Source organism: Eublepharis macularius, chromosome 10 (genome assembly GCF_028583425.1).
Source record: "Eublepharis macularius isolate TG4126 chromosome 10, MPM_Emac_v1.0, whole genome shotgun sequence".
NCBI lineage: Eukaryota > Metazoa > Chordata > Lepidosauria > Squamata > Eublepharidae > Eublepharis > Eublepharis macularius.
This window is the reverse complement of record NC_072799.1, coordinates 7,927,975-7,951,988: the sequence shown is the minus strand read 5'-3', so window position 1 is coordinate 7,951,988 and position 24,014 is coordinate 7,927,975. Positions and strand designations below refer to the sequence as shown.

General features: G+C 41.8%; 1 protein-coding gene and 1 pseudogene across 1 annotated transcript in view; one reads left to right on the top strand and one right to left on the bottom strand.

The window, feature by feature from the left end:
- CTNNA2 (catenin alpha 2) overlaps window positions 1-24,014 on the bottom strand; it is a 678,629-nt gene that overhangs the window by 396,556 nt on the left and 258,059 nt on the right. The window lies entirely within an intron of this gene.
- Window positions 2,529-3,325, top strand: LOC129336659 (serine/threonine-protein phosphatase 4 catalytic subunit-like; annotated as a pseudogene).

Genomic DNA, 24,014 nt, shown 5'->3' with positions numbered 1-24,014 from the left:
GGCAAGGAAGTTTTATAAATCTCAGGCCACAAGGGATTACCATAAGTTGTAGGGTTGTCGGGTCCCCGTACCCTCCTAGCAGGAGGTAGAGAACCTGGAACTTACCAGGTCTTCTCTTCTCGTATGCAAGCTCCCGATGCCAACGTGATGACATCACTTCCAAGAAGTGACATCAACCAGCCGGCAATGGACTTGCTCTTGTGCTTCGCATGGGGCCAATTCAGCTCATTGGGGGCCAAAATTGGCCCCTGCAAAGTGTGGGAGCATGCTTGCCATCAGGCATGATGGTATCACCTGAGGAAGTGATGTTGAGTCTACTGGGAGGTTCTTTGTCTCCTGGGCCCATTCACCATGATTCCCCCTCCCCCGTTGGCCAGGTAAGCAGGGGCAGAGGCTGGGAGTGGGGGATCCCCTGCCCCCACTGGGGCACTGCAGCCCTAATAATTAGTTAGGCTGACTAGTAGAACAGTATTTGTAAATCAAAAACCATTGTGTAGAGTTATTTATATGGCTAAATTTCTATATGTAGCAGTTTCTTTCCATACATCTCATGCGTACTCAACCAGCCATACAGAGGCACTAAATGCTGGTTTCCAAATGTTCCAGACATACCCAGTAGCAGCAACTTCCCCTCAACGAACTTAGCTGACCTTCCCTCAGCTGTTTATCGTCTACATTTTTACCAGCCTTATGTACAGTAAACATTATGAATGTCGCCCTAAAGGGAAGGAAACAAGACCAGACCAGAACAATTGATTGAATTTCCAAAACAATCTACTGGCACAGTTTAATTAATTCTTAATATCTCAGGCTTTGCTAATCAATATCACTTAATTGAGGAGCCTCAAAATAGCTTTCTACAAATTGCCACTTAACCTCACAAACCAACAGCTTCTGCTTCATAAACTTGAAGAAAACAACAAAGATATACTTTCATTCCATAGAAAATGAATGGTGCATTTTATTCCCTTTGGTTTGTTTGGCTTAAATTTTAAATTATACTACTTAACTGTTAGGTTCACTTTGGAGCCTCGAACAATATTTTTGCTGTAATTTCAAAGCAGAACAATCACAGAATAAGATCTTTCAGCAGTGAAAGTCTTTTTTTTAAAAAAAAATCTCATTTATTCTGATCCACAGGAGAACTAATAGCATGAAGATGTGGATCACTGACCTCCAAGGCCTAGTCCAGACATGCAGCTGAACTAGACGGTAATGAAGTAAGTGGAAGAATGCTGAGGTGTTAGAATGCATTGTACCACCTGAGGGATTAGATTTGCAAAACTTTGTTACGTTAAATAAATCCTTGTAAGTGAAAGACTAATCTGAACAAATGTGAATGTCTAGGCTAGAAACTATCTCCTTAGGTGTTATTAAAAAAAAAGGTGGGGAGTTTTTACATACCATCTACCATCTGAAGGGGAGGCCTATTCAACCACCACAGAACTGTACCGCCTCATTCTATTGTATGTGTAGCCAACGTCTAACTGAAACATAGTCCTACTTTTACATTGTCTCTAATGACTTCTCAGCTTCTTTTAATTGAAATTTCATTTTATTTATGTCATTTATTTATTTTAATGGTTTTTTTATATATAGTGATGCTTTTTAATTGTAAGCCGCTTCAAGTGGTGGTCGGAAGATGCAACATAAAAATATCCTAAATAAATAAATAGTTTTAGGAAATAATAATAATAACATTTGATTTATATACCGCCCTTCAGGACAACTTAATGCCCACTCAGAGCGGTTTATAAAGTATGTCATTATTATCCCCACAACAAAACACCCTGTGAGGTGGGTGAGGCTGAGAGAGCTCCAGAGAACTGTGACTAGCCCAAGGTCACCCAGCTGGCTTCAAGTGGAGGAGTGGGGAATTATTGATGGACCTCTCTTCTATGAATCTAACACATTGTGTTTGGATATCTGGAATCTATCATCCATTATCTTCACTTGGGTGTCCCCGAGTTCTAGTTTTCTAGGAGAGGAGGGAAAAACCTTTCTCTATTCACTTTGTCCACGTGCATAATTTTATAAACTTCTATCATGATCCATCAGTTATTTTTTTCCCATAACTGAAAAGTTCCGGACCTCATACTTACCACACTGAACTTCATTTGCCACACTGTAACCCAACTTAGAAGGATCCCCCAGAGCTCTTCACAAACCATCTTGATCTCCACCATCCTGATTTGGTATCATCCACAGACTCATTACACTGCTCACCCCCAATTATGAGCAAGTTAGATTGCACTGGTCCTAATACTGATACTTGTGGGACCCTCGCTCACTTCCTTCCACTGTAAGGACTGTCCATTTATTCCTACTCTCTGCTTCCTAACATTTAATCATTTAGAACAAATTGTAAGAGGATCTTTTGTAAGAAGATCCTCTTATCACATGACTTCTAAGCTTATTCAGGAGCCTTTGGTGAGATACCTTGTTGAAAGCCTTTTTGCCACTGTATTGGTATTTGTGAAGCTAGTGTAGTGTGCAAAGGTGAGCGAGATCTTGGTGGAGGAAAGCAATGTCCAGAGAGTAGATTCTCCAATAACAGTCTGTAGGGATATCCACGGCCAATTCTATGACCTTAAGGAACTTTTCAGGGTGGGGGGGTGATGTGCCTGAGACCAATTATCTCTTCATGGGAGACTTTGTCGACCGTTGCTTCTACAGTGTTGAAACATTCTTGCTACTGCTAGCCCTTAAGGTCCGCTACCCTGACCGGATCACCCTGATCCGTGGCAACCATGAAAGCAGGTAGATCACCCAGGTATATGGGTTCTATGATGAATGTCTGAGGAAATATGGCTCTGTCACTGTGTGGCGGTACTGCACTGAGATCTTTGACTACCTCAGCCTCTCTGCAATCATTGATGGCAAGATTTTCTGTGTGGTCTCTCCCCCTCCAGCCAGACACTGGACCAGATCCGGACGATAGACTGCAAACAGGAAGTTCCTCATGATGGCCCCATGTGTGATCTTTGGTCTGACCCTGAAGACACTACAGGATGGGGGGGGGGTGAGCCCTAGAGGGGCTGGCTACTTATTTTGCAGTGATGTGGTGGCGCAACTCAATGCAACGAACAACATCGGCATGATCTGCCGAGCGCACCAGCTAGTCATGGAAGGGTACAAGTGGCACTGCAACAAGACGGTTCTCACTGTTTGGTCAGCTCCCAACTACTGCTACCGCTGTGGGAACATGGCAGCCATAGTGGAACTAAATTTATTATCTTTGAAGGAATTTATTATCTTTGAAGCAGCCCCTCAAGAAACTCAGAGTATCCCATCTAAGAAGCCTGTTGCGGACTACTTCCTGTGAATGCTCCTCCCATCTCCATTGGGCAGTTTCTGTTTTCTGTCGGGCTGGGGCGGGCAGCCTTTTTTCCAAGTCTGGCAGGGTTCAGGTTTCTCTCTTTCTGATCTCTTCCCCACCCCCTTTCCCCCCCATGCCCAATAAATCCTCAGTTCTGGATTCCTTAGTCTGAATTGGGTATATTTTTCCACCTTACTGTATCCTAGCCAGTCTCTCTACCCTTTGTGGTCTTTTTAAGGCGGCCCTAATGTTTATTCCCCACCTATAATGCTGCTTGGGATGTCTGGTTATTGGAGAAACCCAGAACTCTCTTGTTCCCATATCACTCTTTGCAAAAGAATCAATCTAGGAATGCAGAGAATGGTAGCCCTAAAGTCCTCTGGTTTCATAGAGGAGCTGCTGATAGCTTCCTTGTTAAGCTGTCTGGCTTACGTGTAGTGTGTCTCTACTCTCTCGAAGTACTGGAATATATATGCTGTTTTAAAGTTTTAAATGTTCTAATGCCTGACGTTCACTGCCTTCGGACCTTACTTGAGTGGAAAGGCAGCACATAAAATGTTTAATAATTTGCCGAGCAGTCCTACAACTTTACCTCTCATCACTTCAATTTGGCTTGGTTCTTCAGAAGCCTTTCCCAAAGACAAGAAACTTCTGCATGGGTACACATCCCACATTTTTCACTAAGAAAACAGATGCAAAAGAATGCATTTCTTTTCTCTGCTATCTCCCCATCTGCCTTAAGCAATCCTTTCATTCCTCTGCCATCTGAAAATCCAGCCTCCTCCCTAGCTGGTTTACAGTTCCTGATATATTTGAAGAAATGCTTATTGTTTGTTCTGAGTCCCAGTTGGTTACAATGAATTATGGGATCGCACATGCTATCTCCTTTTTCACACTCACTTTACACTCTTTCTTCATAGTTTGCATTAATAGATCGTCAGCCAAAAACTTTTTTTTAACAGCATAGAACTTTTTTTTTGCCTTCCCTTAAAAAAAGTGGTGGCAATAAGGTCTCATTTCAGTTATAGAACACTGGTTTTGCATTATTCTTTTTTCCCCTTGATTAAAATCTAATTAAGGAACTAAGAATTATCTCTTTTTTCTGTCAGATAATCTAATGAAAGTGTTATAATCAGACCCATTGTGTTGGGGTGTGGGAAGTGAAGATGAGATGTACGCTTGGGGATGAATACCTACATTTAAAGAAATGCTAGAATGTTTTACAGCGAACGGAGCTCAAGATAAATGGTAGTTAGGAGAAGAAAAGTGCTCATTTGCTGAACAGAGCCAGTGTGTAATTTATTTTACTTCATTAAAGGCTATATTCTTCAAACACTATGAGAAATGAAAATCCTTTGAAACTAATTGTTATAAACATGTTTAATCATATCTTTGAAGTTACTTTCAACATTGTACTTGCCTTCAGATTCAATTAGATTTTTTTCCCTGCCATTGTCCAGTAAAGCAGCACGGGAACGGCAGCAGATCTCTTCTGTTAAAAGGTCAGATGCAAAGAAAAGTGGGATATTCTTTCGATGCATGAATTACAAAAGCATTTCCAGCACTGTCACTGTTACAACAACCAGTGTCACGCAAACAGAAAATATAAAGGGGAACAAAATCTCAATGAATGGTTCATATTGAAGTAGAATGACAAGCGAATGGGAGAGGGTAGGCACATAGCTTCAGAGAACATGCTCCCAAATTCTTGCCCCAGTTAAAAGAATTCCGCCCTGGTTACCTGGGAAAAAACTACAGATGCTGCAGAATCAGTGCCAGTAACAGGCATATTGGGAAGAGGCTCATTCGCTTGTATGACACAGAGCAGATCCCTTCCTAGTGGGAGGCCAAGCATGCAGGCAGATACAAGGATACAGACATTCGGTATCATAAATGAAGCTGAGCTGGCTTTATTCAAAGATCTTCATTAGGAGAATAGGTATAAGTGTTTATAAAAAATAATGACTGAAGGACATCAAAGTAGTCATCAGACCCATGGGGGGGGGGGTGGACACACTGTTGTTCACTTTTTTTCCTTTTTTTTGCATAGATTAACACAATTAGATACATGCCCATCATTTAGGCTGACTTAAACAACAGGTGGGGGAAATGATAGGGCCAGTTGAGGCCAGATGGCCACTCTACACACAGTGAGTGTTGTGTGCCTACTGACAGCAGCTAGTTATTTTTCTTTAAGTAAAAACTTTACGTGAGGAATTGCAGTTGAGTCTGCACCAACAACACAACGGCTGTGTCCTATTTCCATAGGGAATTGACTTCCACATCTCTGAGGACAATGGAATTAACTCTTATTGCAGCAAGCATAGCTGCACATCTTCAAAGGGTAATAAGGAAAACAAGCACGTTCTTTAATAGAAATAAGGCAGGACTGTAGCCACATCAGATGGGGTGGGCGGGTGGACGGACGGATGGACGGGTAGGTGGATGCCCACCCAGCCAGGCTCCGAGGAAAGGACAGTGAAAGCTACAGCTTCCACTGACACAGTGCAATCTGTGAACTCCTACTAAAAATAGGGGACAGAGAGTATCCCGAGTCCAAGAGAAAGGTGACCATCCCTGCAGGCCTGGGCATAGTAGTGACGACCCTAGCAGACCTAACAGCGATGGTTGTTGTGGGTTTTCTGGACTGTATTGCCATGGTCTTGGCAATGTAGTTCCTGACGTTTCACCAGCAGCTGTGGCTGGCATCTTCAGAGGTGTGGCACCAAAAAGACAGAGATCTCTCAGTGTCACAGTCCTTCAGTAGAAAAGAAGAAGAAAGGTTGTGCGTATTTTTCACTTTATTTATTGCACTACAATCTTTTTCTTTTAAAATCTCTTCAATAAATGTTACATTTCGAAATTCACTTCACCAGTTTTCAGCATCAACACGCTTCTCACAGGGTTGTTGTTGTAGGGATAGAATAGAGGAGCGGAGAATGATGTAAGCCGCTTTGGGTCCCCACTGGAGACAAAGATGGAGTACATATTAAGTAAATAAATAATTTTTACTTGATTTCTGAGTGGTCAGCTGTGGAACTCTGTGTTCTGAGATAAAAAAAAACAGGTATAGGAAACTGCAGACCGTTGAAGGAAGACGGTACAAGACTCCTGAGTAGGGATTTTATATAAAAGTCAGTATGGCAACTGAGTTTTTAAATGTTCATGGGGAGATGGTGCACGGCCTTTCTAGAAGCCATTTCAATGTGAACCTCGATGCAAACTGGATTTAAAGTAGTTAAATACCGTAGCAAAGCACAGATATCAAGCCAGTTATATAGATAATCTAGTAAAAAAACATTGAAATGGAATCACTCCACATAAGATTGCACTACAAATCACTGTTATCAGTTCAGGCTTTTTACACTTGGTGGCAAACAATAAAGACTAAGTGTTCTTCACACTCAGTGGAGCACAGGGGGGCTGCCTTGCGCTCAGTCAGAGAACTGGTCCATTTACCTGCTATTGTTTCCAGTACTCCTGGAGAGCTTCTTTCTCAGCCCTTTTACCAGAGATCCTTTCAAGTGGAGATGGTGATAAATGACCCTGGGAGCTTCTCCATGTAAATCCCGCGATCTGCTATGGCTCTGTGGGAGTCTAAAGATCTCTAAGGCAATTGAATCATATATGCTAATTATAAAATAAAAGGGACAAAGAATAAGACAATGCTCCCCTTCACAAGCATTTTCCTTTATGGAATGGGGTTGGTTAATGTTCTCTTTCCATAGTTGTTGGACATACTCTTTTTATTAGGTTTATTTATATTGGGTTTATTGTGTTTTATTGGGTTTAACATTCATACTCTGCCAGGCATTTAAAGCCATAATGTTAAACACTTAAACAAAATCAAACAGAACCACATAATTTCAGTTCAGCAGAAGCTGGAGATCAAGCAGCTACAGAAGTAAAGCCATTGTCTAAAGGAGTTTCTGGACATCAGAGAATACACCCATCTTTGAAAGTCCCAAAGAACAAGCTAGCAGATATTTCATAGCCAGGGAATTATAGGGAGAGGGAATCTCGGTGTAGAAAGCCCTGCTTTATCAACTCCATACCTGACTTCACACAGCATGTGAACCCGAAGCAGAGTTCCCTCTAAAGCTTCCAAGTCAGCATCTCAGGGGTCCCAGATGGGACAATGTGACCTTCAGGCTTTAATATGAAGACCATTGCCTTGAACTCAGCCTGGCAACCAGTTCAGCTCTCTGAGCACAGGTCTTGTTATCATCTATGAGCACAGTTTGTTCAAAGTCTGGGTGCTGCATTCTGGACTAACTAGACATAAAATATATATACCAAATGGTATATATATACCAAATGAGCTACTGTTATAACAGTAATTTCAACTTGTGCCTTCTTAAATGTTTTTACGCATCTCCAGTCTTGCAGACAGCTAGTTAATGCATAAAGAATAACTGATTTTCTTGTAATAACATTTTCCCATTATTTTTTTTTCAGTTTACAGTTCCACAACAAGACTGAATGAAATGCCTTCATTGTCGATTGCAATGCAATGAACAAATGCGATTTCATTCTGTTTCTATTGCTTGTGTCTTTCCACTTCACTTTTATTGCTTCCTCTCTCCATTGCTCCGTGTCTTTCAGACAGGCTGGTGGAATCCTCCGGAAGAATGTTGAGGCTTAATGTGGTATGTTTGCCTTTGGCAGACTTGTACGGGTCTTGTTTGTCTGCCAGTATGTTTGTTTTTAAGTTGCCAAAATAATTTTAATGGCTATATCAATTAGCTGGTAGTTTTAAAAGGGGAGGGAAACATTCAGTTTTCAAGCGCAATTGATAATTGCAGGTATTCATGGTTTCAAACACAGCCCTTTGCTTATATGGCTTGTTACAGAGCAACATAAGCAAAACAGGTACACATGAAACAGGTCCTCGTCACAATAAGCTTGCAATTTATTCTCTCTCTCTCCCTCTGTGTTGCAGAGTTACAAAAGGAAGAAAGGGTGAGAGGGTAATAAGGAACAGAAAGAAGCAAAACAGGGGAAACTGTGATCAAATACAGATACTTGGGCTTTGTCTTAGTTCAGGTTGAGTGTTCAGGAGGTCAAGCCAAAGCCTTCATGGAACAGGCGGCTTTCTGTAGGGATCTGCAAAGAGAGGGGGAAGCGGCAACCTGTAGGATGTCTACAAAGGAACTCTTGCTATTTGGGTGAGCAATTGAGAAAGGGTGGAAGCCGAGAAAGGTGGCAGGCACAGGCTGGGCCTTTTCACCTAACAAGCAAGTCAGCAATACTGGAGGAGGCAACTGGTGTGGCATGTTTCACTGCCTCCTGTGACACTTCCCCCTGGGATCAAAGGCAGGCTGCAAAGGCAACACCATCTGTGTTTCTTCAGAAGCCCACCTTGGACTGTGCTGGGTCAGTTGAGAGCTGAATGAATGCAAGTTGCAAGCAGTGTTGCACTGAGAAACAGTGGATTGTTTTTATAACGTGGGTGACCACAGAGAGCATAAAAAGGAAAAGCAAGATGGCTGCGATGAATACAGAAGAGTGAGGCAAAGACGCCATGCTACAGGTATTTGAAGATGGGCATAATCTAATTGAACCATGAGAGGACTGGATTATTTCAAGGAATATTGGTTAATTTGTGACCAATGTGATCCACTTACATTAAAGGGAAAAAAATCCGCTGATAAAACCGCATTGTATGTAAAACACATACAATGGTGTGCCAAAACCCATATAATTGTGTGTCATGTGAAATTTCATATAATCCCCATTCTCTCCCTTGTTATTGGGATGTTTTTTAAATACAAAATCCTAGCAAGAACTCCTTGTAAAGCAAGCCCCCAAACTCTGTAACTCACAGATTTATTAGTAAAGAACAAGAGTCCTGTAAGACCTATAAGATTAACAAAATTTGTGGTAGGGTAGGAGCTTTCGTGAGCCATAGCTCACTTCTTCAGAACTGTGGCTCACGAAAGCTCATACGCTACCACAAATGTTGTTAGTATTATAGGTGCTGCTGGACTCAAGATCTTTTCTACTGCTACAGACAGACTAACATGGCTACCCATCTTGATCTTTCACAGATCTTGTGTCTCTGAACATTTTATTTTGAATCATTCACATGATAATCGCTACATTCGAAACAGCCACCTGTTTCACTGATCCACAGTTATGGTTAAATTTTAAACAGAAATGATCTAAAATTAAGTCATTTCACTGACAACAGTCTGCCGCCAGTTCCTCCTCTGATATTTTTTCCCATTGAGTGCTTATAGCCCAACTCTTTTAGAATCTAATTTAAAGAACAATTAGTGAAATGTATTCAAAACAAATTGTGTTGTTCTTCCCTGATTTGCCAATACCATTCAACTGTAGCTAACTGTCATCTAAAGGTCGCTCATAGATAACACCCTCTGTAGAATCAGCATTAACTTGCCACATCTTACATCTACTGCTGCAGTTAACCTCGCTAAGTGCTTAAATGCTGCATTCTTTGGCTAGGCACTTGTCTGTTTGTTGGAACACTATTTTATCAAGAACAGCAAAATCAATTCCAGCAAAACTTTGCAGAAACGATTGGCCAGGCACCAACTTGGTATAGATTTGGCATTGACCTTGCACTTCTGCATTCTGTGACGATAACAGAGCAATGGTCTCTGTCTGACTTGGAATAATAAAGTGATATACCCTGACAGGGCAAGTTTGCACATTTAATTTTCAAAGAACTTTCTCCATGAGGTTAGCAAGTACTGTAGTTCTTATAGAATTAATGATGGTGTAAATGGGTGCGTATATGGTAAAAGGAGGGATATAAACTAGAGGTGGCTTTAAATTTCTCATCCTTGCTGTTTTGACCCCCAACCCCCTTTTTATTTTGTTCCTCCCATAATGCAAACCACATTCTTTATTTTTGCACCATTTTCTGTCACCATTTTCCTCCCATAATGTGTATACATTTGTCATTAGTAAACAGAGGAAGAGGAGGAAATATTCACTCACCTATAATAAAAATCACTGGATTCATGCAACAGTCTGTCTGTGTGTGTGTGTGTGTGAATGTATGTGTAAGAGAGAGATGTTTATTCTGTAATGGTGCCTCTTTGATAATAATTAACCACAGGAAATGACAGAGACACCTGAAGTACTTGGAGATGGCAAACAGCAGGATGTAGGAAACATGGATCTGATGTCAAGAAGTTGAGGCCAACAGACCATTGCGGGGGGGGGGGCGTGATATCCATGGATAGCAGACACTGATTATCTTGATAACCATCACAACTTCACTAACAGCCTCCAGTGTCTGAGCAGGTGGGTTTCCACCCAAGGTCTCTGACAAAGCAACTTTCACTGTACAGTAAATGGGGCAGGTTCATGCAACTATGCAATACATAAGAGCAAGCCCATTCCAACAGTTTTATATCATGTATTGTGCATAGGTTTCTGCCACTGAAATTTGTTCCACAGTAACAAGAAACTATCACTACCCCATACATATTCATGGGTGGTGCATCATGTTTTCAGCTCTTATGCCCTCCCATGAAATAGATGAACGTAAGAGCATAAATATGAAAGCGTACACGTTATGATGGGTTAACATTTCCGGATGCCTTCCTGACTTTGACATCAAGTTCACAATAATTCTATGTGACAAAGAAAGCTTTGACTTTCAAAAGCTTATACGCTGGAAATCTTACCGGTCTTTTAAGGCACTACTAAACTGTAATCATGCTCTTCTACTACAGACACGGCTACCTACCTGAAAATAAGTCTAATAACATCTTGGTTCATTTTTCCATCTCTCTCATATGATAATGTAAGATAGACAAATGTTTAAAGAAACAAAATGAACTTTCCCTCCACCACCCACTCATGAAGACTGCAGTCTAGGAGCAAATTCTGATTTATTGAATGCAAGCACTATTAATGACTTATCAGTCTGGGTGAGAGAAGTCTATTACCCTTCAACCATATATCAAGTGCTTTTCATTTCTGTTATATACAGCATGTCAGGTAGCCCACAGGCAGAGCTGAACACTAAATTCACTCCAGGGTTAATAAAACTTGGTAGTGAGCAAGCATGACAGACAGGGTCTTGATTATAGAGAGCAAGATGGCAATTTCAGAAATAGGGCTTCTATCTATATTTCAAAGAAAAAAATTAAAGAGCTCAAAAACAAAGTATTAGATACAGCAAAGTATAATGAAGAGTAGTAAAATCAACTGCAGACTTTGCGATGCAGTTTCTGTGTTTAATGAACCCTTCTCCCCAAGTCTCACACAGATTGCAGAGGTTGCAATCATAAACAGGACATGCAAGAACTCTCAAACTAACTCTGAGTCCACAGTAAAGAGACAACATGGCCCGTCCGAATCACACCACCATATATTAAGCATTAAGTGCCATGTATTAAGCATTAAGCATGCAGGGACACTGTTTTGTTGCTCCAAGCAAGGGCTGATGCTTCCTCTCGTACAGCCCAAAACAAAACAAAGCCATCTCTGGGTGTTGTCTGATTTGCAGGAGTTTTGCCTAGACCTATCTGATGGCTACTAATGTCTTGGAGATGACATTTGGCAGAGGCTACACCTAATGCTTCCTTCCGGGTCTCAGTAGAGTTGGCAGGGCCACAGGGGCTTAGCTTAGACACAACCAGTAGTGAAGCAGGCCAGGAGGCAACACCTGATGCCTCCCTAGGTTTGCCAGCCAACAGGAGACTGGGAGCCAGGAACATAAAAGGGTGCTGTTATAACAATGGTGCTGTGTCATTTCTAGGTCAAACCCAGAAGTGATGTCACACTGCTCTAGGATTCAGAGACAATTCTATGGTTATCAGAGAGTTTCCACTGAATCCTAGAATGTTGTGATGTTACTTCCAGGTTTGGCCCAGAAATGACATCATGCCCACTGCTATGACAGCACTTTTTTCTGTTTTTTTTTTCTCCTACAAGCCTTCCAAGCAGTGGTGGGAGCTGGGAACATGTGGCAGGAGGTGTCCCACTATAGCAGGAAACCTGGAAAGTTTATGCCACCTGCACAGTCACAATTGGAAGTAAGCTGAGTCCCTCTGGAACATTTGAGTCCTTACTGTACTGTTCCAAGCAGCTGCTTGGGTGGAGAACTGGCCTTGTTAGGGTAACAAAGTCCAGAGGTACTTGAAAGACTAACAAAATTCATTTCAATATGAGGTTACGTGAGCCACAGCCCACTTAGTCCAATTGATATTCGCGTGCTGCCAACAACATACTTGAAATCTATATAGTGATACACAAAGTGCCCTGACCAGTTGCTGAAAAGAAAAACAATTTTGGTTTTGATCCCCAAATATTTAGAAGTTCCTTTTCTTGCAATGATTAAGAGGTTGGGGGCAGGCTGTGGAATCTGAGGCTCCTTTCTCAGTCATCATTCTCTGATGGTCTTGGCGATGTGTAAGGATTAGATCTTGATTGACTTTGACCATGGCTAGTGAGAATCATAATTCCAGTTTCAGGATTTGGGATCAGAATTTGAAAATGAAGGTCAAGAGGCAATCTGACTAGTGGGTAAGGTTAGACTGTTTAGGAGTGGGTAGTTTACATATAAGAGGAGAGAAAGGATGCAACCCCTTAGCCTGGTCTCCATCCAGAAAATAGGACACTCTGTCTTCAGCAGGTCTGGAAAGAGAAATGCAGAAAGATTTGCAAAACTGAACTGGAACACAGAGGAAGCTGACACGGTTTCATCACACTGCAATGTTAGGTGTTTCCATTTAATTCAGTGGGATTTCCAAGTAAATGAATTTAGAAATGGTGTGAAGAGTAATTTATAAAGAAACGCACCCAGGGATTTTCACTAAAAGTTGTCAGCACAACCAGTAAGTTTGGCTTTCATCATGGTTATTTCTGAAAACAAGTTTACGATTCCTAAAATATAATTAAGGGGTAAAAAAGAATGCATCTTCGCATATGTGCATATATTGAATATGCCAAGTACAAAGGAGGAGGAGGAGGAGAGGTGATAACAGAATGCCTGAGCCTTTTTGTTTAATTATACTTTTCCCCTGACAGCTTTCAATAATTTCATTTCACCATTTACGGGGGAGGGGGGCACAACAGCAAAGCTGAACAAGAGTGATTACATGTTATATACAATATTGAAAGTAATAGTTAGCCAGTCTCCAAACACAAATGAAAGCCTTCTCGCCACAAGAAATGAAATGCAGTCAAAATATTTAAGCTCTGCTAGGGAGTTAGACCATCACTGGAAGAGCAAATAAATGAGGCTTGGGGTAGTGAACCCTAGAAAGGAAAGGGTCCTAAAAGAAACAATGTTTGTTTCATATACTGAAAACAATCTTGTCTACATCCCCCATTATTTTTCTTGGAATGTATAAAGAGAAGATTAGATCTGAGATGATCAATAGCCTATTTTTGATGGGTGTCACAGATGACCATAGACCCGGAGGGTGCATTCTCCAACTCTGGATTTATGAACTCAATTGTTGTGACTTGAGATTCCCTGAGTGTGGGTAGGGATAGCTGTGAGTTTGCCTAACAAACTTCTGGAAGGCCTCTCAACCCCTGGAGTCATCAATAGAGATGGGCATGAACCACAAAAAAAACGAACCATGAGGTTCGTGTTTCGTGGGTTTTCACAAACCAGGAACCAGGAACTGGCATGAACTGGGGCAAGTTTACGAACCAGTGGGGTTTAAATGCCCCTTTCCGGCCGCTTAGTAGCAGAAGGGAAAGGGGCATTTGACAGGGAGGATCCCCCCTTCGCCGCCTGCCAGCTGATAGTTTAAAGGGACCTGCAACTTGCAAGCCACAGGGCTCTATAAACTGCCCAAACCCCAGCCCCACCCCACCCCTACACTTACCTTGCCCTGTGGGGCTGCAGCATCCTCTCTTTCTGCAGGGTGCCTGTCGGGTGGCGGAGGAGGTCGAAAATGCCCTTCCCACCCCTCAAATGGCCACAATCCCCCCTGCCGCCTGTCAGCTGATAGTTTAAAGCGACCTGCTGCTTGCAAGCCACAGGAAAAGTTTATATGGCCATTTCCCTGGGGAACCTGACTTGCTTTCGATAAAAAATTAAAGTTTTCATAGAGGAGAGTAACTCTACTTAGAATGGCCCTGTAAGGCAGTTCTATAGCTGGCCAATCACTTTTGAGCTTCTAATTCTAGCACCAGCTCCAAGCAACCTGGTAAACTGTGGTGTTTAATTAATTCCTAAAATGAGAAGATCTGGGGACTGAGCCTCTTTGGATTCCACATCTTCTCTCCTGAAATCCAATTCTCTCCCCAGTTAGATGGGGTTGGCTGTGACACTTCTGTCGTTATATATATATATATTATATGCAAATATACATTTTTTTCATCATTTTTCTCACATTATAGAGCAGGGCCCTAAACACTCTGCCAAACTCTAGCATTGATATTAAAATGAGATAATCGGGACACACATAAGTAGAGTCTCAAAATGGTCACCTGCATTTATTTAGTTATATACCAGCAAATCTAAGAACAGGAAGGAGGAGGCTGGATGGGCTTTTGCTATCTCCAATGCAATTTGTTTCAGATTCTGGATTCACATACTTTCTTTCCCCAGGGAACAGGAGAAAGGCTAGAATGTAAACAACAGACAGAGCAGAGTAAACTGTCACCTAAATCTTTTTTAACAACCTCTGTATTCATAGCACTCAAAATAAACGGAATTAAAATAATATAGATATTTTTTTTATTATTATTACTATTATGGCCTTGGAACAGGCAAAGACACCAGTAAAACTGAGCAGTATTCAAAGGCTGTACAGAAACAAAAACAAAAAAAAAGTGAGATTTGTTGAACTACATTACTTGCCCAGGATTCAAAGAACAGATTAGTTGCGCTTACCTATTATTCCTGCATGCAATGTTGAATCTGCCAGGCTGCTGCCAGACTTTCAAGCCATATTGTGTATCACTGAAGTGTAAAAGTGTTGAATGCATGCCAATGTGATTTTAATCGTATTACAGAGAGTGCTCCAACTTGATGGAATCAAATTGCTTTAATTGCAGCAATCAAATGTATTCTGTTCACTACTGCTAACTAATGTTTAGCATACAAAAAAATTCAGCAGATCAGAAGAGAATCTGCCTCTCTCTGTGTTAAAAATTCAGCTTTAATATACATTCTATGGGAAAGCTGTCAGATATAAATCAGCTAGGAGGAGGATGCAAGGGTCCCAGAGTACAAGAAAAGTCAGCATTAAGATGAGGATTGCAGGGTCTCTATTTTGCTACAGAGGTTTTGTAGTGGCTGGGGGGAGAGAAACAGGAAGTACTAGGGTTGCTGGTCCCCCAGTGGGGCAGGGGATCCTCCACTCCCAGCCCCCACTTACCTTGCTGGCAGGGGAGAAGGCAGGGAAATGTGCCTCCTGGGGCACATTTCCAGGTGGCACGACGTGCTCACGCACTCCGCAGTGGGCTGATTTGGCCCCAAAATGGGCCGAATTGGGCCCGTTTGGGGTCTAAATTGGCCTGCCGTGAAGTGCAGGAGCTCTCCCGGGCCCTCTCCACAGTGCTCCCGCACACTGCAGCAGACCAAATCAGGCCCATTTGGGGCCAAAATTGGCCCACTGCAAAGCACAGGAGCACTTCAGGGCCCATTGTGCCAATCCAGCAGCACTTCCGCACTCTGCAGCAAATGGATTTTGGACCCAAGGAGGCATGATTCAGCTCACTATGGAGTGTAGGAGTGCTATCAGGAAGGTCCTGGAGAGCTCCTGTGCTTCACAGTGGGCTGATTTAGGCCCCAAACTGGCCAAAATTAGCCTGCTGCAGAGTGTGGGAGTACTCCCAGGAGCAACGTGAGGCCCTGTTTCATGGACCAACCTGGCCCAGCGGAGCAGAGAGACTCAGAGGACTCTTCTGAGGAAGAGGCAGCTGGTGAACCTGACCCAGATCCACAGCCAGTGGCAGAGGCACTGCAGAAGGAGGCAGGCCCTGAAGGCTCAGATACTGATCCACAGCCAGGTCCCAGCACATCGGATCCTCAGCTTCCCAGCCCTGGGCTGGTGGCAACAGAAAGCCAGGGGCAGGCCAGCTCTCCCCCTTCCTCACCAGAGCCTCGGGAGCGCTGCCAGAGGAGGGCTAGAAGAGCCCTCCAAGCCAGAAGGCGCAGTGCCAGGCTAGCAGCAGCGCACCGGCCCAGCCTCATTAGTGATGATGAGTGCTCGCAGGAGCAGGACTGAGACAGCCGGCAGGTGCTTGCTGTAGCACAGGCAGCTGAGCACTGTGAGGGTTAAAAGCAGCCGAAGAGGGAGTGGCTGTGGGGAAGCAACGAGTCCGCTTCCTACTGACCTTGCTGCTGTGCTTGGAACTGATCCTCTTGTCCCTGACCTTGGCCTGTTCCTGTGGATGTGTTTCTGGAATCCTCCTTTGGACTTGAAGCCGTGAGTGTGCCCAATTGGTGCCTGAACCTTGGAACTGGGTGCTGCCCTGCTTGGACAACTTGGGAGTTTTCCCTTGCCTGCTGCCAGTGTGAGTCTGCATCAGGACACCCTGTGTGATGTAACTTCCTGGAAGTGACATCATAGTGCAGCCCAGGAGTGTGTGTGCGCACGAACACAGCAACAGAATCCAGCCAGGAACTTCTAGGTAAACCAACGGTTTGGGAACATGGTTGTTTTCTTATCTAGTTGTCATAACATGGTTGATTTCTTATCTAGTAGTAATAACAATGTGTTTAACAGTGGTTAGTGCTTAACAATGAGTACCCAGTTTCCTGAGAATAAAGTGGAGATGACTGAGGAAGGCAATGGCAAACCACCCCATAACAAAAAGTCTGCCAAGAAAATGTCATGATGCGATGTCCCTCCATGGGTCAGTAATGACTCGGTGCTTGCACAGGGGACTACCTTTATCTTTACTCAATGCTTAACAAACCTTCCTCTGTTGAATTTGTTTGTGGATTTGAGGGCTCCATAATCCTGGATTATGGAGAGATCTGTCAGAATCTGTAATTCATCTGAAGATGCAATTCCAGAATGCATGCAAGAAAAGTAATTAAAAATGAAGAAATCCTACCAAAGTCAGCAATTGTGCTCTTCTGCAGCAAGCACTAAATAAATAAATACTTAAAATATTTAGTAGCACATTATTATTTCTGAGGAGTTATTTTTTCCCATGTTGCCGAAGAGTGCAAATCCATTCTTGCACGATATAAACAAATTACAAAATGAATAAATAAATTGTCACACGCAGGTTTAGATTTGAAGGGCTTATTTCTTAATCTTTTTTTTAAAAATGTTGCACAGGAGTGCTGTTGTGCTGAAGAAGACAACAAAAAATAAAAAGCATTGGGGGAATTAAGTATGTTTCATATTTATCAATCAAACATTTATTAATTCATTTATTTATTTGGAAAGTTTCTATGCCATCTCTCCAGGGAACTTGCCCGAGACAACTTACAATATAAAACTTGATAAAAACATGATGGAAAAAATATCAAACAAAATCCATCTTCTGGTTTTCAAATGTCTCTTTTTGTGTAGGAAGATGGCCATAGCAGAGCTTGAGGAACAATGGGACCAGAGAACAACAACATGCTAAATGGAGGGAATCCTCGTCTCGTCTCAAAGTCCTACAACATTCTACGTCTTCAAAACAGCCCCCCCCCTCACCTGAGCATCCTTAACTACACACTAGTAATTAGAGACTTATCAGGACAGGTGAAACAGAACTGTGATATCAGATCATAAAGGCATATCTATTATCTTACAGCTAAATGTTCGTGACAGAATGAATTACGTGTCTCTATTAAACTGAATAAAACAGGGAATGTGAATACTCAATTATCCAGATTTATGTTAAAAAGAGATGTTAGAGCCTAGTCTAAATCACATCAAAATATAATGAGCACTTCAACCAGCTCCCTCCTCCCGTCATAAAAGAAAAAAAACAGAAAAGAAAACTCAGCTCCAGATTCCTTTTTATTTAAATAGCAGGTTCTCCCTGTGACTTACAAAAGCTATGCAAAATATTGTACAAATTCTCTTTTAAAAAATTAAATCATAATCCCCAAACCATCACATTTAATAAGATCTGTAAATTCTTTCTAGTCTAGTTATGAAGGACCCTCCTGAATGCCATTTGAGATGCCACCACTGAGAAGGCCCTAGCATAGGGTTCTCAGGTCCTCCAGGACCCAAATGGGGGATATTGGGTTGTGGGGTGGTGTACATGGGGTGGGGGCAGGGAGCAGGGGATCCCCTCACCCCAACCAGGAGATCTGGAAACCCTACACTAGCCTAGGTTGCATCTCAGTGCACTTCTGATGGCCAGGTCGCTCTAAGCAGGGTCTCCTACATGATTCTAAGGCACAAGGAGGAACATATGTGAGGGAGCAGGTATTTTTTCAGATGCTCTTGAATAAAGCCCTGTAGGGCTTTAAAGATCAAAACTAAAACTTTGATTTTCTTTTAAAATGTTTTCTTTTTAAATGTGGCATATGATTCTATGATGGACACCAGTCTAGAGTCTAGCCCCCACTCTGTGAATCAGCTGCAGCTTCCAAGGATGCTTGGGAAGGGATTGTACGCATTGCTGCAATCTGATCTCAAATTACCAGAGCATATATATCGGCAGCTAAGACCTTGACATAGAGGAGCAAGACAAAGAATGAAATTTGTTCCTAGATAAAGATACTATCTGGACATCAAATTGCAGAGCTGGGTCCAGGGCCAATCTCAAGCCATTGTTCTACTCCTTTGCAGGAAAGTAACATAATTCAGGACAGGATGATCCTTACATTTGGCCAGTTTGTCCACCCTCAACAACTCCACCTTATTCCAGCTCCACTAACATAATATGGTGCATAATATGCTTAATCTGAACTAGACTCACGTAACTACTATTCAGTGCAAAAGTAAAGTTATGGTGTATGGGAAGTAATGCTTCTGAGCATGTACTGAGTGCCTTTCTGTTGCTTCTAAGGAAAAAACAGCCACGCCATACACATTTTGGTTTGTGTTTTCATAAATCATATGTACTTTTCAACCATACCAACACCACAGTTTGAGGCATCTAGCTACTTATTCTGCTCATCTTTTTGGTCTTCTCTTGCCCGGCCTTCTCTGACTTTGCATCATCAACTCCTCAAATGCATCGTCATCCATATTTTTTATCTCAGTTCACTTGCTCTGTGCTTCAAAACCTGGCAGACTTCTTGATGGATAATCTGTCTCAGACTCCATGGAATATATTGGAACCTTGACCTTGTCTGACTCCCATTTGGCTTGTAACATTCTCTAGAAAGATTTCCAGTTCTTCTTACTCCAAACTACGTGCAAGTGTTTTGTTCTACTAGTTATCAGTGCTAATGCTCTTTTGCCAGCATAGGATGCCGTAGCACCGTTGCATTGTGACATGGGGTTTGAGCATATGGAAGATTTTTAACTTGAAGCACCTGATCAAACTTTATCTGAGGTCAATAAAAAAGTTCTGTGTCGAATGGTACAAATCTCTCTGTAAATACTGTGCAAAAAGAATGGATCTCATTCTCTGGGTCTAATAAAGGTGATGCAACTGGGATACACTGAAAGAACTATTTTTGTGCCCTTGATAAGAATATCCCTTGTCTTATAGCATTAAATGTCAGGACACTTGCAAATACCAAAGATTTGGAACACATAATCTAGTATATCCCCTTGACACACACTCTTACTTTGTGCTTGATTTTCCCTGAGGAAACAAATTAACATGTTCCTCCAACCACCCAGATCACAACTCTCTGCTGTGACTACTGCCAGTGACATTAAAGAGGACAGGTTTTGACAAACAGGGAATATGAATTTAAGCAGGCAGGACTACCCAATTTGTAGCTTTTTACACCTGTGAGGATTAAAGACACAGCACATCCAGACTTCCTTCTTTATATTTTCTTACACAAAAACGCCAGGTGACGAAATGGTTTTCAAACTTTGATTAAACAAACATGATTTTAGCTCAACAGCTCAGAGGAGACAGGCCGATTCTATTGAAGATGACGATGTGTTTTCTTAAAATTCAAATGATCTTTGAGTGGAAGTCAGTGAAAGGCCATGGAAGAAAACACTGTGAGCCAGTAGCATAGGAGGTGCAAGTCACCAGTCACATTGAGCTGGGCCATACTCTGTTAACAGCTGGTTTTAACATCTGCATCACATGGCAAAGAATATCATGGATGAAATCCACAACAGATCAAGTCATAATTGTGAGTGTTCCCATGCAGCCTGAGTCCGACTTGCAATTTCCAGCAACTGCTATGGGAAGAAGCAGAGCAAGTAGTGCTCAAATGATTCACAGCCAACAGCTGCCAGGCACTCTGACTGAGTACACTGGACACCTGGAAAAACTTCTCAGTTGAAATGCCCTGGGTGATTTAAAACCTGATTACCTGAAAGAGCTGCTTCTGTCCAACTTGACCTATTGCCAGAATATAGGCAGCGCAAACAAAGTAGAAAATGACACGTGAAGGAATGTAAGGGAATACCCAAAATTACCAATTGGCGTAGAAATACACTTCAGCACACCAAAGTACCAAATAATTGTATAATCAATATTTGAAATTCAAAATTCCACAAAATTGGTCATGTCCAGTATACACAATCCATATATCACGCTTACGTAAGCAGTGCACCCTTACATAAGAGTGATATATGGATTGTGTATACTGGACATGACCAATTTTGTGGAATTTTGAATTTCAAATATTGATTATACCATTATTTGGTACTTTGGTGTGCTGAAGTGTATTTCTACGCCAATTGGTAATTTTGTGTATTCCCTTACATTCCTTCATGTGTAATTTTCTACTTTGTTTGCCTCGTCTATTAGTGAAGGTGCCTCTTATAGATTTTGAGAATATAGGCAGCAGCAACTCCTGGCAAAGTGTCATATGTGAAGCATCTGAACTTTTCCACTTTCTTCCTCTGAGCACATTCCGGTGTGTGTATACATATATACCTAACTCAATTAACTTTCCAGATATATCCTGAAACCTGGAGTGAAATCAGTGGAGGTTGCTTTTATTTAATGCAGTTCTTTGCATATCGGTAATATGCACTGCATAGTTACCCAGATTATTAGTACTGTGTCTATGCGTCAGCAACACTCAGTACTTGGATGAGAGATGACCAAGGAAGACTCTGCAGAGGAAGACAATGGCAAGCCACCTCTGCTCCACTTTTGCCTTGAAAACCCCTTGATAGCGTTGCCACAAAGCGGCTGTGTGTGTGCGCACACACACGTATTAGGACTTCAAGTAATTTCGAGTTACATTCATCTTCTACAGCATTTTACCAAATATGTTCATGTACTTGAATGAAAACACTCAAAGCCACACATTTTTAATAGGCTGTCAAAGAAACTAATTCATGATTTTATTAGTTATTCATCCTAACGCAATAAATGGCCTCGATACCATTCATCATTCATTAAGAAAAATGGCTCATTTCTCTTGGCCTTTATTTGCTACTGAATATTCCTAATGAACTTAATGAAGCGAATGATGTAATCCAACAAAAAGAAAGGCAAGAACTCTTTCTGCCTTTCCACTAACAGGTTGGTGTTAACGCAAGGCACAAGTTAGCACCTGCAGATGGGAGGGGAACCACTCATTATAGACCCCTCACTGTATAAAAGCTGTTTTTAAAAAAGTAAGGAGAATGAAAAAATAAAGTTAGCAATGGGAATACGGCATGCAGCCCTGGAACCTGCTGTGAAGAAAACACGTAATCCAGTAATTGCTGCATACCGATAACTAAAGGAACAGGATTAAACACACAAAAATGGGAACTTACTGACACAGGAAAAAGAGTTTTTTCTTGTGACACCTTCAAGACATGGGGGTATAAGATGCCCTCCCTTTTCTTTTTCCTCTGTGAACTATAAGATGGCAACTCTTTTGGAGCATCTTATTATGGAAATGGTCTGCTTATAGCCTGCGTGTTAGTCCCCATCCCTTATGTTTCAGATATGGAACAACACCTACACCCATCCCTTATGTTTCAGATATGGAATTACACCTTCACCCATCCCTTATGTTTCAGGTATTGAACTACACCTATACCCATCCCTTATATCTTCTGGACCTGGAGAAAAACTGACTTTCTATATATTCCATTTTACAGAGAACAGCTACAATGGTAGCTGGAACATCTGAATTATGTATACATTTTTCCAAGTATATAAGAATTTCTAAAATATTATTAGTAACACTTTTCTGAGTAGGAGATGATGCTCCTTCTCTTCTCATAAGCTATTAACAGAAGGTGGGGAGACTCTACAGCATCAATTTAGAGTTAATGCTCACCAACATAGCTAGGATTGCAAAAATTTATACTGGTCCCTCTGGATTTCTCTTTAATATCAGTTTGATTAGCAGCACTGATGTTATTTAGTACCATGCCGGGAAAAGCTTTAATTGCAGACTTCTGCATATCAAGCCTCTATTAAATGGACAAGGTTCCCCCTCCGACCAGTTGGCAACCTTAAATGTGGCTTGTATTTTCCCTCAAGCCCGTGGTATATCCATCCAAATGGCATAAATGTAAGGAAGTTTGGGGGTGGGGAAAGATCTCCTGTATTGATCATTAATTCTGTCAAGACTGATAATTTATTTTTTTTCATTAAAATATATGTTGGGAGTGGAATCCCTTGTATTAGTTGTTTCAAGACTAATCAAGAATTGTTTTTAAGAAACACTGAAATTGTGAAGATACTTCCACCACCATCCTCCTCCTTAAAAAGCTGCCTGTTTATGCACTTTTCCAGAATACGCAGTGACTCGACATTGCAGTGTGACTATTGGAGATTTAAAGAGACATTGGAATGCTTAAGCCATGCAGAAGAATTTAACACATTCACTAGTTTGCCGCAAAATCCGTATTTAAGTGGTTTCTTTTAACCCGAGAGATGAAAACGTGGCAGTCTAACATACTTTTCATACAGATAATACAGACACAGGGAAACAAACAGGAGATACTATTGAGGCTTGCTGTTCAAAGTTTGGGGATTAAGGCTGCAACAGTAAAAAAAAAAACCTTCCTAAGTCACTGACATGTGACTTACTTACAAGTAGACCTGCTTAACCTTGCTCCCTATGTAGCTCCCCACAACCCACCCTACACCTCTACTACATTGTTGTTTCATTGGTGATTCAGAATGACCACCTATTATTTATTCAGTAGTTGTAATTTGGGCATAAGGGCTGCAAGACTAAAAGAGATTCATTCCACAGTTTTGAAAAACTCAGTTTAAAGGAAAGCACTACACATTCAGCTTGGAACTATCTTCTGAATGATTTGTTGTCATCTGTACATTTTGCTACCTTGCTGTCACCTGAACTTTATTTCCCAACTATTTTAGGTTGTTGTTTTTTTTAAGGTTCCTTTGATAAGCAAAAGATAGGCCTCAATGGCCTTTTAGAGTTATCTGAATAGTTAGCAATAGGGTTGTCGGGGCTTCAAGGGGCCAAACAGGAGGAGGCACCTGGGGAGCAGAAAATGCGGAGTACTTACCTCCCACATGCTCCCACGATCCCCCTATTGCGCCGGAAAAGAACACTTTCCAGCATGATGGAGGAGCTGTGAGTTGTGCTGAATCCAGATTCATTAAAAATTGCCTCCAAATGACGGATTTAATGAATCTGGCTTCAGTATGACCCACAGCACGACAGGGCAGTGTGGGAGCATGTGTGTGCCTCTCCTCACGCCATATCTTTCCCTCCTGT